This window comes from Nicotiana tabacum, chromosome 15 (assembly GCF_000715075.1).
Source record: "Nicotiana tabacum cultivar K326 chromosome 15, ASM71507v2, whole genome shotgun sequence".
NCBI classification, from domain to species: domain Eukaryota; kingdom Viridiplantae; phylum Streptophyta; class Magnoliopsida; order Solanales; family Solanaceae; genus Nicotiana; species Nicotiana tabacum.
The window spans coordinates 100,929,238-100,936,509 of NC_134094.1; positions in this window are offsets into that span (position 1 = coordinate 100,929,238).

Below are 7,272 nucleotides of genomic sequence, written 5' to 3' on the forward strand. Positions count from 1 at the left end.
GTAATTCTGGTTTTAGTTGTGATTAGTCGAATAATATTATATTCTATAAAATTGAAGGAACAGTTTCATCTATTTATTTCACCATTGTCAAATCTGAAGATAAATTTATACTCTTTTGAAATTTTATAAATTTGTGACTTTAAAAAAAAGTAGTTAATGTGATTACATTGTCTTGAAGAAGCGAATTTTATTTTCAAATATTCAGGTTGATCTTATATATGATTACGAAAGAATTTAAATCTTAAATTTTCCTAATTTAGGGTTTCAAGAGTTAGTGTCATAATTTAAATGGGTAGTTTGAATATATATATATACTAGTATCTATAAACGTGCGTTGCACGTTAATAATGGCACATGATGGTTTAAATATTTATTTATATGAATGAACAATAAAATTTAATTAATGAGAGAAATTTTATATATAATACTACAACAATCATCTAAATGCCGAAAAATATTATTACATTAGTATAATACATGAATTCAAAATGAAAGGGCATCATCAGAACTTACATAAATAATAAATTTTAGTCATGTTAAGTAGATAATTATTTATTATAGTTAAATGTATCTAATGTGATGGTATCTTACCGAACACTTCTTTATAGAATGTATTTTTTTGTATATGTTTCCTTATAATACTTTGGTTATTCTGCCATAACCAGAACCCTTGTTGTCGATATTGATATCTCTCTTGTAAGTGCAACATATAGTTATTCGTGTAAGAAAATATATTGTGGTAAATATAGTCCAATATTTAGAATGTTTGTCCTTATTTTTATTTATTATAACTACAAAACATAAACATACTGAAAATTATTTTCACACAAATTTAGAAGGATATTCTTTAGTTTCGAAAGACGAAAGTTGAATTCGGGGTTAAACACATACTTAGAAACACATTGATCAATATCATAAATTCTGCATATATGACGTTATTGTCGAAACTTCTATATACCATATGTGTACTATTACATAAGTTATTCAGCAGATCTATGTTTTCAATAGCATGACAGGCATATTTTTCTTCAAAATCAACTTATATGCAATGGAAGATCAATTTTAACTTAGTCTATTATATATATGGAGAAATAATAAACTTGACAACAAACATGTACGGTAAAAGACTATTTGGTATTAAAGTATTTAAGTATTTTCTTGGTAGTAATTGTTGGTATCATCTTGTGCTGAGTCAAAACTGAAAAATATTTTGTTTTTACCATTAAACTTAGCAATCAACCTTTTATTTAGTTGATCAACAAATTCATTTTTGCTAGCTAAGATAGCTCTTTAATTTCAATCATGTAATTCTCATAAATTATGTTTTCTCCTTATTAAATGCACTACTATTACGATTGGGGTTGATAACCAAGTGTTCTAGAAAGAACCAAATTATATTTTATTGGATGCTCTTCTTCGTTTCTGACACGAAGCAAGAAGTCACTGAATGTTAGATTTGTTCTTATTTTTATATTTCTAGAGCAAAAAAATAAGTTATTACAACTATGTTCTTTCCGTATGAGTTTTTCTGTTTAATATTTTAGGGCTATTTTTGGTCTATCAATATTATATTTGTGCTTTTATAATAATATAGGCTCTCCTGTTTCTAAATAAATTTGGACAATATGATACATTTTCAAATTAAATTAGTAATAGAAATTTTTTTTAAAGTATATATCATAAAAGTTATAGGATTACATGGCTAAAAACATGTCCATATATATCCCGAAAGTAATTATACTAATAGAAAATCTAACATGTTCCTAAAGGTATTAGGTTTACCTGCTAACATGTAGTATTATATATCTATGCCCGAACATAATTATACTAATGGGATTTTTAAAGGTAATCATGTAGAATTTTTAATGTGTAGTATTATGTCGTAAAACTAATAGGATTACAAGACTAATGTCTAGAATTCCGATTATGTCCTTTTTATTGTGAGTTATTATGCTTTAGATGATTGTTGTATTATTATATATAAAATTTACTCATTAATAAAATTTTATTATTCATTCATATAAATAAATATTTAAACCATCATGTGCCATTATAAAAGTGGGAACCCAAAAGTTAAAAGTTAAATTACCGAAAGAACCTTCTAAATAATTGAAATGTACTTTATTTAATAATATTTAAATAAAAGAAAGTGACTTTTGGACATTTACGAAACGTCTTGTCAAGGAGACTCTTGGACTTCTCATAAGCAGAGTGTGTTGACATTGCATAGTGTAAATTTTATTCTGTATATATGAATTTCAGTAGCAACATACATTGAAATTATTTTTTTTAAATAAAAAGAATAAAATCTAATTCCTAAAGGTAATCATACATGATTCCTAACATATAGTATTATGTACATGATTCCTAATATGTAGTATTATGCCCTAAAACTAATAGGATTACAATGCTAATGTCTAGAATTCCGATTATATTCTTTTATTGTGAGTTATTATACTTAATATTAAAAGGTTATTTTTGTAACCCAACATTTTATTCATGCTTTTATAATAACATAGAATATAGATATATGGGCTTATTTTATAATATTATAAAATACAAAATTATTATATAATCTAGAACTATATAGTGTCCTAATACGAGAATTGTAACATGAATGAAAGAGGACAACAGAGATGTATAGGCTTCCTGTTAGGACAAAGATCAAATTTGAAGTTAAGAAGAAAATAACTTACCTTTAATACTCTCTTTCATTATCAAGGAAATAGGTTTGACTGTATAAGAAGATTAGTACCGCTAAGAATCAATACTGTGTCGATAACGACATACCGGCATATATAAAGAGGGAGGATAGAAGAAAAAAGACAATAACATCTAAGTTTGTTCGCCCAAGTTTTACTATACCATTAATTTCTTTTCTCTTTTCCTCAACAATTCTTTTTTTCTCTTCTCGAAGAAAATCTACTAATGAAAACTATAGTTTATGAAAGTTTCAATTATAATAAAAATATTATACTTATGATTTCATCCATATATAAAATTATTTTTTTTATAGGCATACATATGAAAATTCTTATTTTTCTATTTCAATAAAATTTATAAAAAATTTATACTAAAAATTGAGTAATGTCTTTTACAACTGCGCGAAGCGCGAAAAATTTTACTAGTATATATATATATATATATATATATATATATATATATAACATAACAAACGAACAGTTAGAGGGAAGTGGAAATGTTTGAAACTATAAAAGAACAGATAAATAAATATTAAAATATCTCACAGAAAATAAATTATTTATTATCTAAAATATACATTTGTATGATCCTGTCATAAAAAGTAATATCGTATACGGTCGAAATCGAGCTCGTGGTGCATCCTAACCTCCGACATGATAAGGCAGGCTCGAGACATGACAATAAAGGACTCAAGATCGACCCCAAGTCCCACCGGGCTAGAACCCCCAGACAGGATACCTGCCTTAAAGAATATTTAGGCCATGATCCCAGAATCGGTCCTAGACCTAAATGACTTTGAAGAAACATTATCAGCATAGCCAAAGGAAGACCGAAATCTCCGTGACCGGCCGGATATTAAGGCGGGAATCTCGGCACGTACTGATAGAGAACCGGCAATCAGTAAGTCAAAAGATTTTTTACCCTTTATAGAATTGTACCTAAAGTAAGACTCATATACTATATAAATGGGGTCTAATAATTCATAATGTACATTGTAACACACATTCCAAGGTAATATATCATTATTTTTTCTGTTATTAGTTCTTTTGCTTTCGTTCGTCAGTGCTTGTTGTTATGAGCCCGGATCGAGGAAAAATATTTCACCAAGGCTTAAATCGTCTTTCTCGTGTAGTTTGAGCTTACTTCATCCTTATTTATTTAATTTGTCTTTATTTACTACTTTGTGTCAAATAAATCCATGTAGTCTTAAAACCACTTACAAATTCAATTGTTATCCGATTTTGAGGGTAAATAGTTTGGCGCCCACCGTGTGGCTAAGGAGAATAGTGGCTATTTGATACAAATTTCTATAACACACACTACTTTACACTTGTTCTTTGGAGTGTCTCTAATCTCAGGTTAAAGCTCAAAATGTCAAACTCCCAGTCAAACACCTCTACATGTTGACGATGAGTCCAGTCATCACGGCGAAAATAACAACATAGTGCCCAGTGGCGAGGTACCACCTGTTGATCCCACGGGAATTTTGGTCGCTGACCCGATCGACGCCAACTCGCATATGGCCATCAACGCAAATCTGCCTACCGACCTTGAGAATAACGTCTGTGGTAAAGCCCGATCAACAGCCCGAAATACACAAGACATTGGAGGGGACGGGATCAATTTACGGGTGATCTTCGAAATGTTACAGACTCAACAGGCGGCGATAGCCCAGTTACAGAAATAAAGTCGCGCGCCGAGCAGAATTGAACCCGATCCACATCGGGAAGTCACCCGCATAAACGAACCGGTCGCAGAGAGGCCGAATGCAAATGAATCGGGGACCAACCCCGAGATCATAAAGATGCTCGAGGAACTGACAAAACGGGTAGAATCATGAGAGAAGAAAAACGAAGCTAATGACAAAAAGGTGGAAACCTATAATTTCAGGGTCGACCAAATCCTAGGAGCACCGTCGATATTAAAAGGCATGGATTCCAAGAAGTTCGTTCAAATACCTTTTCCTCCGAGCGCGGCTCCAAAGCCGATCCCTAAGAAGTTCTACATGCCCGAGATTCCTAAGTACAATAGAATGACCGACCCAAATAAGCATGTGACCTCCTATACATGCGCCATCAAAGGGAGCGACTTGGAGGATGATGAGATCGAGTCTGTCTTGTTGAAAATGTTCGGGGAGACCCTATCAAAAGGAGCCATGATATGATATCACAACTTACCTCCTAATTCTATTGACTCGTTTGCTATGCTGGCATATTCATTCGTTAGAAGGATAATGAGATGCTCAGAGAGTTCGTGTCCCGGTTTCAAATGGAACGGATGGATCTGCCGCCGGTCATTGATGATTGGACCGTTCAGGCTATCACCCTAGGACTCAACATTCGAAGCTCGTTGGCTTCATAACAGTTAAAACAAAACTTGGTAGAATATCCGGTTGTCACTTGGGCCGATGTCCATAAGGTATCAATCGAAAATCAGGGTCGGAGATGATCAGCTTGGGACCCATTCCGGGTCCGTGTATCCCATCAGAACCTTCAACAGAGTCAAGAGAGACATCGATCATGAACCGAGATCAAACAGGGATCGGTATCAGCCGTACAATGGAGACCGATGAAGTAGTGGGTCTGGGCGGAACCCTATGAGAAATGAAAGGAGAAATGACTGAGGTCAAAACAACCAGGGACTCATGAGCAAAAACAACTTTGACAGACCCGTCGGGCCTAAAGAAGCACCAAGATTATCAGAGTACAACTTCAACGTCGATGTCGTCGCTATCGTATTTGCCATCGGACGTATCAAGAATACCAAATGGCCCTGACATCTACAATCTCATCCAGCCCAAAGGGATCCCAACTTAATGTGGAAATATCACGGCACTCATGGCCATAAAATAGAAGACTGGCGACAATTAAGAGAGGAGCTGGCCCGGCTGTTCAACAACGGTCATCTCCGAGAGTTCCTGAGTGATCGGGCTAAGAACCACTTTAGGAATAGGGATTCTAATAAACAGACCAAGCAGGAGGAACCTCGGCACGTTATTAACATGATTATCGGTGGGGTCGACATTCCCCAGGGGCCGATGCTGAAGCGCACCAAAGTATCCATCAAAAGGGAAAAACGGACTCGAGATTATGTACCGAAAGGAACCTTGTCTTTCAACGATGAAGACACTAAGGGGATCGTGCAGCCTCATAATGATGCACTGGTAATATCGGTACTCATAAATAAATCTCGAGTTAAGCGTGTGTTGATTGATCTAGGTAGCTCAGCCAACATCATTAGATCGAGGGTCGTGGAACAACTCGGCCAAATCGTACCTGCGGTCCGAGTCCTGAACGGGTTCAACATGGAATGTGAGACCACTAAAGGGGAGATAACATTACCGGTGAACGCCGTTGAAACCATTCAGGAAGCCAAGTTCTATGTAATAGAGGAGATATGAGATACAACGCTTTGTTTGGGAGGCCGTGGATTCACAACATAAGAGCAATACCCTCAACACTGCATGAGGTGCTGAAATTCTAAACACCTGGAGGAATCAATACAGTTTACGGGGAAAAACCAGCCTCTAAGGAAATGTTCGTGGTCGATGAGGTGATCCCGGCATCCACACTATCGATATCGAATTGTCCGAATCCGATGGCCAAAGACGAGGCCAAATAGCAATTACCGATATCAGCCTCGACATAACCGGAGAAACAAGGGGTAGACGAGGATGATGACTACGGAATTCCCAGATCTTTCATAGACCCCGATGATACCGACGCTACCAAATCAACGGTTGAGGAACTGGAGCAAGTCATACTAATCGAACCCTTTCCCGATCGAAAGGTATACCTGGGCACGGGGTTAAGCCCCGAGCTCAGGAAAAAACTCATTCAATTTCTTATAGCTAACGAAGATTGTTTCGATTGGTCCCACCTTAATATGACAAGGATCCCGCCGAAAATAACCACACACAAGCTAAGCTTGGACCCGAAGTTCCACTCGGTCAAGCAGAAGAGGAGACCCTAGTCCGAGGTCAAACATGCTTTCATCAAGGATGAGGTATCTAAACTCCTTAAAATAGGTTCCATTCGGGAGGTTAAATACCCGGATTGGTTAGCAAACATAGTGGTAGTCCCTAAAAAGGGAATAAATTAAGAATGTGTGTAGACTATAAAGACTTCAATAAGGCATGTCCCAAGGACTATTTCCCTCTACCCAACATCAATCGCACGATCGATGCAACGGCCGGCCACGAGATCCTCAATTTTCTCGACGCCTATTCCGGGTACTACAAATACGAATGAACCTGGGCGATCAGGAAAAAACCTCCTTCATCACTAAGTACGGCACCTACTGCTATAATGTGATGCCATTCGAAATAAAAAATGCTGGTGACACTTACCAACGCCTAGTAAACCTGATGTTCAAGGAACAAATAGGAAAATCAATGGAGGTTTACATTTAATGATATGTTGGTTAAGTCCATGCGGGCAGAGGACCATTTGAAACATTTGCAGGAAACCTTCAGCATATTGAAGAAATATAATATGAAGCTGAATCTGGAGAAGTGTGCATTTGGAGTCAGATCCGGCAAATTCCTCGGATTCATGGTATCCAACCGGG